At 42.1% G+C, this 12805-nt stretch overlaps 1 long non-coding RNA gene across 6 annotated transcripts in view; it reads left to right on the forward strand.

Annotated features, from left to right (window-relative positions):
• The window catches only part of LOC101902053 (uncharacterized), a 56175-nt gene that overhangs the window by 3106 nt on the left and 40264 nt on the right, over positions 1-12805 (forward strand). For 3 of the 6 annotated variants that reach the window (XR_009490885.1, XR_009490881.1, XR_009490883.1), the window contains exon 2: positions 10123-11716. This is a non-coding gene — a long non-coding RNA (uncharacterized lncRNA). Of the gene's footprint in view, positions 1-9518; positions 11717-12805 lie in introns of all 6 variants that reach the window. The other 3 variants (XR_009490884.1, XR_009490886.1, XR_009490882.1) reach the window with 3 other exon arrangements.

Below are 12805 nucleotides of genomic sequence, written 5' to 3' on the forward strand. Positions count from 1 at the left end.
TCTCCAACACCACAGTTCAAAAGCATCAATTCTTCAGTGCTCAGCTTTCTTTATAGTCCAACTCTCACATCCATACATGACTACTGATGTACGTGCTAAATGCTTAATCAGTAAAGCAGAGAATCAACATAGGAACTGGAGCAAGTGCTTAGGGCCAGCCATGCTGATTGTGGTGGGGGTGGGGGTGGGGGTGGGGGGCAGGGGTAGGGAGTTGTTAGGCCGGAAGAGAAAAGCATGTCTTGGTCAGTTAAAGTATAATTAAACTCATGAGCCCAGAAAATAAATAAGTAAAAATGCTTACATCAAGTTCAGATATCTATTTGATAGAGTTCAAAGAGTTCATTTGACAAAAATTCATTTGGGGGCCATATTGTAAAGAGCCTTGATTCTACTTTGAAAAATAGGCTACAAGCAGTTGGAAATAATGAAGAGATTAAGTAGGGGTAAAATATATTTGAAGTGGTGTTTTGAAGATTACATTTTCAGCAGATTAATCTTTGAGGAGAGGTGGGAGATTAGGAGCAAAGAGACTAATTGGAAAAACATTAGAGCAGTCCAAGCATAAGTGATGAGAGGTTAGGATGTGTGTGTGTGTGCACACTCAGTCATATCTGACTCTTTGTAGACCAGGCACTCTGTAGACCAGGCACCAGGCTCCTCTGTCTGTGGGATTCTCTAGCCAAGAATACTGGAGTGGGTTGCCGTTTCCTAGTTCAGGGGATCTTCCTGAATGAGGGATCAAACCCGAGTCTCCTGCATTGGCAGGCAGATTCTTTATCACATAGCCACCAGGGTAGCCCTCTAGGTTAGTATACTGATAAGGAAAGTAAAAGGGTATTCTGAAACACACACACACACACACAAGAATCTACAGGATTTAGTTACTCTCTGTAAAAGAGTCTTCATTGGACTTCCCTGGTGGCACAATGGATCGGAATCTGCCTTGTAACAGGAGCCATGAGTTTGATCCCTAATCTGGGAAGATTCCCCATGCTGCAGGGCAGCTAAGCCTGTGTACCACAACTATGGAGCCAGAGCTCTAGAGCTCATGAGCCGCAATTAACGAGCCCGAGCCCTACAACTACTGAAGCCGGCTCACCTAGAGCCCATGCTCCACAGCAAGAGAAGCCACCACGATGAGAAGCCCAGGTACTGCCATGGAGAGTAGCCCCCATCACCGCAACTAGAGGAAGCGCGCTTGCAGCAACGAAGACTTGGCACAACCAAAGAACAGAATCGTCAAGATCCTTGAGGCATGACCTGTGTCTGTCTTAAGGTCATCACTGTCTTTCCCTGTGCTTGGCACAAAGGCCAATTAGACGATTAAGTAAAAATTAGGAAACACAAGGATGAAGGACTCTAATGATGACTTCAGGTATACCAGCATGACAGAATTAGATAGTGAATGATTTGATTGTGGATATGTTAAGTGTTCATGAGGTGAAAATACATTCAAGTAAGCATATCTAGCCAGTAACTGAAAATTCAGGCAAGACACAGGAGAAGATTCAGCACATAACGAAAATAAAACTGCTGATTTCCTGAGCTCTCTCTCCAGAGATTCGGAACGTATGGTTCTAGGCTAGGACCTATGAATATGCATTCTTATCCTCACCCAGCTGAACTTGACGCAGGTAACCTTTTAAGAAATACTGTGATTAATATTATAGGCAGTTCAGGAGAATATGTAAAACAGTCTCTTCCTTTCAGGTATCTTATTCAGAGGACAGAAAGTGCTATGACCCTGGCTGAGAAATCTCCTGGGGGAAAAAAATCATCAGCTCTTAGTATTATCTCTTTGAAACCTATCTTCAGTATAATCTGAACTCACAAAAGGAAGCTGAGGCGATGTGATGCAATAGAATTTCCCTTTAATACCAGATAAATGTATGAAGACTATTCTGAAAGTACACAGTTCTTTCTAGTTTCTGGTGGCAAGATCTTCTGGGAAAGCAGAAGAGAAAAGAGGAAGAATGGCAAACACACAGACAGGAAGTCAGCCGATTCAGAAGTAGCTAATAGGAAAAGAGAACATTAATGAAAAATAAAAGTAAACATGAAATAAAAATTAAAAATAATGTTATCATGTTTGAAAATATTAGTCCTGACAAAAGTGGATGACAAAAGTGACAAAATGAAACCCCAAGTCTTCCACAAAAACACTTCTGAAGTAAAATCTCATGTACGTGCACAAGCTAAGTCGGGCGTGTCTGACTCTTTGCAACCCCATGAACTACAGCCCTCCAAGGCTCCTCTGTCCGTGGGATTCTCCAGGCAAGAAAACTGGAATGGGTGGCCATGCTCTCCTCTAGGGGCTCTTCCTCCAGGGGATCTTCCCAACCCAGAGGTCTAAACTGTGTCTTTTGTGGTTCTGCATTACAGGCAGATTCTTTACTGCTGACTCAGGGAAGCCCAAAATCTCATGTAGTTAAAATGGAATGGAATTGTCAACAGGACTCAACTTCCCAAATATATTTCTAAGGTGTCTTAGCTAAATATGACATTTTAGGGAAATAAGGCCAGTGGTTTCCATCTTCCACTAACCCTGCCCTTTGGTAACCAATCTCCCCAAAAGATTCTCCCTGAAAAACTTTTCTGCCTGACTCACCTGGTGGGTTTGCTTCCCTTTAGCCCTGTCTGCTGTCTCAATCAAACCTGTGGGTGAATGGCTGTTTTCTGTTAATTTTTTTTTTAATGTGGTTGCCCTGTTATAACAACATAAGGAATGTGAAATAAACACACTACTGAAAAGCTAAATTGAGAAGGAAAAGGAGTCAAATATTTTCGGTCCAAGTGAATGGACAGGAAAAAGTAGAAAAATTTTTGAAACTCAATAGCATCATAATACATGTAGCAGAAAATAATCCATAATCTACTGGTAAAATTAAAAGCTCCAATTTATACGTTAAAACCAGAGGTAGTTACCTGTGGAGCACTGTAATTTCTTATAATTTGCGGGCAACTCTTTTCTGAAAATGTCTACCATGCTGTTTTCATTGCTAGAATTGCATCATTAGCTTTTATTCCCTTCTAGTCTTTCTATATGAAATTACAAGAATTTTTTAGAGAAGGTAAACTAAGAGTATTAATACCTTAGTAGGTCACTCATCCTATTAAGAGGAGTTAATTTCCTTTTCAACCTACTGCTAGCAATTTCAGTCAAAGTCCTTGTAAAATATCGCCCAAGCCAATAGAAACATTATTAACAATGAAGAATTATAGGTGTGGCTGTATGAATGTGAATGCAAGTTACTGAGTAGGGTTAGTCAGCTTAATAAAAAGAAACCCAAGTGCTTCCCTGGTGGTTCGGTGGTTAAGAATTTGCTTTGCAATACAAGGAACACCGACTTGACCCCTGGTTCCGAAAGATCCCACATGCCTTGGAGCAACTAAGCCCGTAGGTCACAATGACTGAGCCCATGCTCTAGGGCCCACAAGCCGCACCTCCTGAAACCAGCATGCTCTAGAGCCTGTGCTCTGCACCAAGAGAAGCCACCACAGTGAGAAACCCACACACCACAACTAGAGAGCAGCCCTGACTCGCTGCAGCTAGAGAAAGCTCAGGCTCAGCAATGAAAACCCAGCACAGCCAAAAATAAACACATACAATTTAAAAGATCCAATGCAGACAAATAAACAAATATTAAAAAAAAGAAAAGAAACCAAACATTAGGAAAAGCTGACGTTGACTAGAGAAACATATACTTGTTTTATATGTGGTGAATGTGTACAGATTTTATGTATATATGGGTAGATTTAGATCTACTTAAAGACCATAAACCAAAATAAGATGAGGTATAAAGCATTCTACAAAAACAGAACAATTGAGGTCATCAAGAGGTGGAGACCAGGTAGTATTAAAGATCCAGCGAAAAACACTTGACCCTGAAATGGAAGCAGGTAGCGCTGCAAGTCATTTGCCCCTTGGAACTTGACCAGCCATGCATGTGGTGTCGCATACCTAAGTGATCTGGGAGAGTGTGTACGGCTAGGATCAAGAAACGTTTAAAACAGTACATTGTCCATTGTAATTTGCATCGTCTCTTCCTAGATCATGAGTGATATTTCTTTCTGCCTGGTACCCTGAGTGTACTAGGATGTAATTACTGGCAAATCATGCTACCATATTGTCTCCAATACCTATTCCTGTCATCCATTGAATTCTGTAAGAATTTAAAATTCTTACAGAATTCTGGGACTGCTAAAGTAGCACTAAATTATGAATTTGTGTAACAACCTAGAATGAAGGAGGAAGAACATTTGGATATAATCATTATAATTAGACTTACATCAGGTTGGAAGAGAAGTTAGTTTGGGAGCCTATTCTTAACATTTGAAGAGGATATCAAGTAAAACAAATATTCCATCTGCCAATATGTTTCCTCTTTTTCCTGAGTTTGTATGGTAATTTTTGTATTCTAAATGTGAATACTCTGCTCAGATAGAGCGGGTTTTTCCTTTCTCACCCCACACTGAGTCCTCCCACACAGAGCCCTGGGCATCTCCCATTGAAAGCAATTTATCAACTGCATTTGCACTTATCAATTTATTGTAAAATAGTAGAAACTGATACTATCTCACCTTCTGTTTAGAAAAATTAGGTCAAAGCAATAAAGCTGCTGGCCAAAATCTCAGGACTCCACCCTATGTTTAACAGCTAAGGTTTGCTAAATCTGGATTATCTCTGTCTGACAATAGTTTACCCAATACAAGAGCATATAATGGTTTTGAGTTAGTTAAATCCAAGTTGTAAAGTAAAACTAACTATCATGTGCTAGTCTTCATTCTTCCTTTGCTGTGTGCTAATACTTAACTCTCAAACTCTTGGTTGGTACCAAGATGAACCAGTGTTAATAATTTGTTGTTCATTTGCTCAGTTGTGTCCGCTTCTTTGCGATCCCATGGACTGCAGCAAGCCAGGCTCCCCCTTCTCCTCCTGCCCTCAATCTTTCCCAGCATCAGGGTCTTTTCCAATGAATCAGTTCTTCGCATTAGGTGGTCAAAGTATTGGAGCTTCAGCTTCAGTAGCAGTCCTTCCAGTGAATATTCAGTTTTGATTTCCTTTAGGATTGACTAGTTTGATCTCCTCACTGTCCAGGGGACTCTCAAGAGTCTTCACCAACACCACAGTTCGAAAGCATCAAGTCTTCAGTGCTCAGCCTTCTTTATGGTCCAACTCACATCTGTACATGACTACTAGGAAAACCATAGCTTTGACTAGACAGACCATTATCAGCAAAGCGATGTCTCTGTCTTTTAATACACTGTCTAGGTTTGTGGTAGTTTTTCTTCCAAGGAGCAATCATCTTTTAATATGGATTAACATGAAGCAAGTCCTTCCACATGAAAGAACTGAAAAAATGGGCACACTAAATGAAACAACACTTTTAGATACTGGATGTCAGGTGGCACAGAACAGTGACCCCTGAGAAAGGGGAAAGAAATGAGGCAAGCCCTACAACTGCCCCAGCTTAATACCTGAAGAACATCTGCAAGCCACACTACAGGGAGGAGGACCTAGGCCTCAGATAAGGAAACATATGTGAGAGGCTGAGAAGAGGCTGAGGATCCAGTGGCTAGAGTTTTCAGGGTAGAGTTGTAGAGAGGAAAGAGGTCTACAAAGAGAACTCCATAGATCTCAAGAGCTTTTTCCTCAAGTCCTCAGCTCAACACTGAACAGGGCATGATGAGTGTGACGAAACTGCCTGAGGATCGTCTGCCTGCATTGCAAGAGACTGGGTTTGATTCCTGGGTCAGGAAGATCCCCTGGAGAAGGAAATGGCAACCCACTCCAGTATTCTTGCCTGGAGAATTTCATGGACAGAGGAGCCTGGCAGGTTACAGTCCATGAGGTCGCAAGAGTTGGACACAACTTAGCAACGAAACCACCACCACATAGTTAGGGAAAGAACCACCCAAAGTTGCACGTGTGGGGAGGTGAGAGTAACCACTCCCAAAGCTCATGCAAAACTAGAAGAGTTATTGATATGTGAAAATTTGTTTGTTGCAGCAGCTAGTGCATATTACTCTAGCTAATAATTCTCAAGAATTTCAACATCCTTTTCAAATTCTTAGCAAGCACTGAAAAAAAAAAAAAGATATATAAATATTAGAAACAGTACTAATATTATTCAATAAATCATGCTGGGGATATTGTCCATTTAGAAAGATTATAAATCAAATCCTTACTTGACACCATGCAAAAAATTTTCCACATAAATTTAAGTTTAAATATAATTATCAAAAATATCAATTATATTTTTGATATATCACATTGAGTGTACTGTAGCCTTTTTCATAACCTTATGGTATCAGTATACATTTAGGTCATAATGAATGGGATTCAGACTTTTTAGAATAAAACTGCCTGCATTTGCATCATTCTTACCTTCCTCTCAGGGAATCTTAGTTCCCTGACCAGGGATTGAACCTGGGCCCTGGTAGTGAAAAGTGCCAAGTCCTAAACACTGGACCACCAGGGAATTTCCTCTCACCCTATTTTAGTATTTAAATCTGAGATCACATCCTTTTTTCTTATCTCTTTGTTTGCCACTCAGTGGACCTTATCAGTGTGCGTTATTTTATTTTTCCTTAATTCTGGGAAATTAATCATTGCATATTTCATCATATTATTTCACCATGTATTTCCTCCTTTTCTCTCCTGAGATTTCACTTAGTTGAAATTTCAATTAAATACTTTAATTTCTATCCTTTCTACATCTACATCATATATATATATATATATATATAATTTTATATTCTCTTACTTCATTTTTTACCTCCTAGTAGAGTTTCTCCCTGGAGAAGGCAATGGCAACCCACTCCAGTTCTTGCCTGGAAAATCCCATGGACGGAGGAGCCTGGTATGTCATCCATGGGGTCACTGAGAGTCGGACACGACTGAGCGACTTCACTTTCACTTTTCAGTTTCATGCACTAGAGAAGGAAATGGCAACCCACTCCAGTCTTCTTGCCTGGAGAATCCCAGGGACAGGGGAGCTGATGGGCTGCCGTCTATGAGATCACACAGAGTCGGACACGACTGAAGCGACTTAGCAGCAGCAGCAGAGTTTCTCCCGGAGAAGGCAATGGCACCCCACTCCAGTACTCTTGCCTGGAATATCCCATGGACGGAGGAACCTGGTGGGCTGTGGTCCATAGGGTCTCTAAGAGTTGGACATAACTGAGCGACTTCACTTTCATTTTTCACTTTCATGCATTGGAGAAGGAAATGGCAATCCACTCTAGTGTTCTTGCCTGGAGAATCCCAAGCATGGGGGAGCCTGGTGGGCTGCCATCCATGGGGTCGCACAGAGTCTTACATGACTGAAGTGACTTAGCAGCAGCAGCAGAGTTTCTCTAACTCATCTCACTAATATGCTTTATGGCTTCATCCATCTGCTGCTATCCTGTCAATTATTATACTTTTCCTACCAAATATTTTCTTGGTTCTCTTTTTTTTTTTTTTACAACTTTTAGTCCCTGAGATGGATATAATTAGAAGATAACATCTGATCATAAATTAATTACTCATTTGTAGGAGGTCAGTGGATCAGTCTCTTGATATTGATATTCTTCGGTAGTTACATACGTTCATTCAATAGACATTCACTGGACACTTGCCATGTATCAACAACTGTTCTGAAGATGCAGTACATACACAAGCTTCCTTCTTCATTTGTTTTATGTGCTAATAGGAAAAGAATGTTCAAGTCAGTAGGTAAGTTCTTAAGGCTTCCCAGATCATTCAAGAATCTGCCTGTCAAGCAGGAGATGCTGGTTTGATCCCTGGTTCAGGAAGATCCCCTGGAGAAGGAAATGGCAACCCACTCCAGTATTCTTGCCTGGGAAATCCCATGGACCGAGGAGCCTGGAGGACTACAGTCCCTGGGATTGCAAAAGAATCAGACGCTCTGACACGAATTAGCGACTAAACAAAAACAGCAGCAAGTTCTATGAAACAAAGTTGACAATAGAGGTTGCTATTTTGATTGAGTTGGTCAAACCATCTCTGAGACTATTGTTAGAGCAGAGACCTGAATGAAAGGAGAAGTGGGCCAGAGCAGGAGGATCATTCTAGGCAGAGTATCAGAGCATGTGCAAAGGTTCTGATCAGGGAAAATGGTTAGTATTTGAAGCTCAAAAGTCAGTATGCTGAAGCAGCATGTTAGGGTGGAAAAAGAGAGTGTGTGTGGGAGAAAGAAAGGGAAGAAAGGAGGTCAGAAAGGAAATATTATAGGCTACATTGTATTCCTCCCCAGTCCAATTCATATGTTGAATCCCTAATCTATCAAAATATGACATTCGGAGACAGCGTCTTCAAAGAGGTAATTAAGTTAAGATGAGGCCTTGAGGGTGTATCCCAATCCAATTTGACTAGTGTTCTTATGATGTGGTGAGAATTATGAAGAATCTGCCTGAAGGTCCTAGATCCTCTGTAATCTATATTGATTATGTTTTAAATTCCACCACTGATTTGCCCTGGTGGCTCAGTCAGTAAAGAATCCGCCTTCAATGTGAGAGACTGTGTTTTATCCCTGGGTTGGGAAGATCCCCTGGAAGAAAGCATGGCAACCCACTCCAGTAGAATTGCCTGGAGAATCCCCGTGGACAGAGGAGCCTGGTGGGCTACGGTGCATGGGATCGCAGAGTCCGACATGACTGAGAGACTTAAGCACACACATCCCTTTGCCCTACCTCTGGTGACATGTGGGGATCTGTGCCCTTTCTCCTCTTCAGTCCAAAGGAGACTCCATGGGGGAGAACCAAACCTCAAAACTTCAGCAACTTTAGCATGTAACCCAGACTTAAATCAGTGAATCATATTCTCAGTGCCTCCCGCACCCTTCCCACCAGAGTTATCGGTTCAGGAATGGACAGATTATTCAAAAAAAGGGGCTTTTCCTGGGACATTTAGGAAGGAGAGCTTGTTTGTTTGTCTTCCCCCCTTTGGATCTGAAAGCAAAGAAGTCATAGCTATTACCACCATGTTGGTACCATCTTGCTGCCATGTAGAATACAAGAATGAGACCAACTTAGAGGAAAGTAGAATTAATACATAGAAAGGAAATTCTAACCACATCATTTCAGCCCTAAATCTTACCATTTTTGATATCAGCTGCTGCTGCTGCTGCTAAGTCGCTTCAGTTGTGTCTGACTCTGTGCGACCCCATAGACGGCAGCCCACCAGGCCCCGCCGTCCCTGGGATTGTCCAGGCAAGAACACTGGAGTGGGTTGCCATTTCCTCCTCCAATGCGTGAAAGTGAAGTCGCTCAGTTGTGTCCAACTCTACGCGACCCCATGGACTGCAGCCGACCAGGCTCCTCAGTCCATGGGATTTTCCAGGCAAGAGTACTGGAGTGGGGTGCCATTACCTTCTCCACTAACCCAAAATATTTAGTTACACAGGCAATAAATTTCATACTGCTCTTATTGCACTTAACATTGTAATCATCAGTATCTTTTGACTAGACTGACATTGATCGCAGTGACTATATCTTCTCTGGTCTATTCCCAGCATCTGGCAAAATGCTTGGTATACAGAGTTGCTGCTGCTGCTAAGTCACTTCAGTCGTGTCCAACTCTGTGTGACCCCAGAGATGGCAGCCCACCAGGCTCCCCCGTCCCTGGGATTCTCCAGGCAAGAACACTGGAGTGGGTTGCCATTTCCTTCTCCATACAGATATGGGGTTCATATATTTTTATTAAATAGATATTGAATTAAGATGCTCCCATATTTCAAAGATGCCTTAAAGATTAATCCAACTTCCTTTGTGATTTTGAGTTTTTATAAAATCATGAAGATATTTTCTAGTCTAGGGTGAATGCATGACTCACAGAGAACTCACTAATATCCTCCTAGTACTGTCACTCCATATTTTTGGTGGGTGATGTATTTGATATACTTCCAAACACCCCCATAGTAACTGAAGTTTCAAAAATACACTCAGATAATATTTTCATCCTTGCCAGTTCATATACCGTATATCATCTCAGACCAGAAGCCCCAGTTGCAATCTGTTTGGGAAGTCCTTGTTTGCCTTCTGCCTACTTAGGAAGAAAATCAATCTCCAGAATGACGTTATTCATTTGTTTGTTCATTCTTCCATTCATGTGTTCAGCCAACCTATCATCAATCTACTACTGCATAACAAATGCCTACAAACTTAGAGGCTTGAAGCAATACCACTGATAGTCACTCGAGTCCGTGACTCTTCGGTTGGCAATTTCTACTGAGCTCCACTGGGAAGCTCTTTGGATCTCACTCAGACTCTCTGTGGCTGCTGGATTGGCTGGAGGCTAGATGGTCTATGATGCCCTTAGCTGGGACAGCAACAATCTTCTCTACCCCATGAGGTATGTCATTATTTTATACCAAGCATTAACTCAAAGTTAACCCTAAAACGTAAAGCCATATGTTTGGGATGTCATAGGGTAGGCAATACCAAGAGAAATCACTGACCAGACTAGAATAAAAATCAGATCTGGATTTAGTGAAGTTGAGACTGCATTCAAAAGGATTATTGCAAGAGAGGGAAATGAACTATTGCAAGTTAGGGAGGAAGGTTATTGCTACAGGAAGAATGCTTTGACCACAAGGTCTGTAGCAACAACTCCAGAGTTAGGCAAAAAGAGTAAACAAAGCTAGAAAGAACTAGGTGTGGGGGAGGGGTTGTGTGTGAATGGGTGGCACATTCAAATAGTAGACCAGAGAACATTTTATTTTACACTGTGGCCTGTTTACTCTCAGAAGGGGGTCTATGCTGGCTTATACTGAGGGTGAGCCAAAGTTTGGGGTGGGGGCTGGAGTAAGGCGACAGGTTAACAGGAGGAAAAATAATGATCTTAATAATATACTTATGGGACTCCCTCAGAAATATGAGAATCAAAAGTCAGCCAGAGGATGGAGGTTTATAAACCATCATAAGCTCAGGAAAGTTTTTGGGAGGGATCTGGGGCTTCAACTATGGGGCTTGATCAGTTCCAGAGATTTTTATCCTGTGACCCTGGTACACAGCTCCACACCTGTGACCTTGGTGTAGGGCTCCACAATAATCAGTTCAAAATAATCCTTATGCCAAAGAGATATATTTGGGGATGGCATATTCTGCTACCCTTCAAAATATTAACTTGCTTTTATGGTAATAAATCTCAGAAAGTCCTAGTATTGTCAAACACAAGTGCGTAAGTCCAACACACAGTGAGGCCAAACAAATGGAAACACCAGAGTTTGGATTATTGTAAAAGCCAGACAAGGAGAATGAATGGCATGTGTGCAAAGACCTGAACTCCCAAATAGATTTCACAGAAGAGTTTTTAAAGGCAAAATTTGGGGTGAGGGCTACTGAATGTCTGGCTTTCTTCTCATTGGTTGATGATGAAGTAACAGGGTGGTGTTCCAGAAATGTTGTCCTTGGCCTGAAGTTAACAACCTTCGTTTGGGTGGAGGCCTCAAAGATCCATTGTTGTGTATATTCCTTGAGGAGGAACTAGCATTCTCTTTCATTGCCGCACAATTTTTTCTCGACAGCTTTTCCTTTGTTTCTGCATTCTCTCACTTACCTAATGAGTAACTGTTTGAATCTGCCCTTCAGAACTCAGGGAGAGTTTAGGAGGCTGAAGCCTATAAGCAAGAAACCTGGGGACATGGAAAAGCTTTTGTATCCAGGAGGGCCCCACAGGGTCCTGCTCAGTTTCACCCTCTTTTAACAATGGGTAAGTATAATAGAGTCTGGGGAGAAAGTGATCTGTCATTCTGATAAGAAGTCTTTCATGTCATAGAAGATTATTTCATACTTTCTGATGGAAATGTTGGGGCAGTGTGTAATTTCTTCAATTCTGTCTCACCGCAGTAAAAATTTGAAGTGACAGACAGACCAGTGTTACAGCTCCATGTGACAGCTCAGTTTTATTAGAAAGCAAAGGAAAATACATTCTTGAGGCGTGAGGGTGGGTTGACCCAAAAGATGCAAAGAGAAGAGAAGCCCCAGTCCTCTAGGCTTCCTCCTTTTATATATTTGTCTCCTCCCCCTGAGTCTGCCCTATGTAAACTGGGCTAGCCCGGAGGGCTGTTTGTTTTACCTGAGGTCCTCACTTGGGTCCTTGGGCCTTCCTTTTTTCTATATTCATGGGCTTTCCCCTTCTTTGTCTTTTAGCCACCACCATTCTGGACTCCTTTTCCCTATTCTAACTACCTAACAGAAAGAATGGAGAAGGCAATGGCACCCCACTCCAGTACTCTTGCCTGGAAAATCCCATGGACGGAGGAGCCTGGCAGGCTGCAGTCCAGGGGGTCGCTAAGAGTCGGACACGACTAAGCGACTTCACTTTCACTTTTCACTTTCATGCATTGGAGAAAGAAATGGCAACCCACTCCAGTGTTCTTGCCTGGAGAATCCCAGGGACAGGGGAGCCTGGTGGGCTGCCGTCTATGGGGTCGCACAGAGTCGGACACGACTGAAGTGACTTAGCAGCAGCAGCAACAGAAAGAAGCAGGAAAGACAACTTCCCACAATTTACACTAACTTAACTGAAGAATTTTTGGTTGTTAGGAGGGAAAAAATTTATAAATGTGGACATCCTGATGGCAGTAGGCAGAAAGAGAATGATCTGAGATATTCTATTAATATCAAAGGAACATGTGTAGGTGTCTATGGTATGCTTGCCAATGACGTATTAATGACTTAAATGACTGCTGACTTAGGAAGTAGGGGCTATTGTGTGAGTTAAGAGCAATCCAGGACCTTGGTCACAGCATGCTGAGAAGACTGGGGACCAATTGTCCTTGCCACAGCTTGGGAGCAA

Source organism: Bos taurus, chromosome 16, assembly GCF_002263795.3.
Source record: "Bos taurus isolate L1 Dominette 01449 registration number 42190680 breed Hereford chromosome 16, ARS-UCD2.0, whole genome shotgun sequence".
Lineage (NCBI taxonomy): Eukaryota > Metazoa > Chordata > Mammalia > Artiodactyla > Bovidae > Bos > Bos taurus.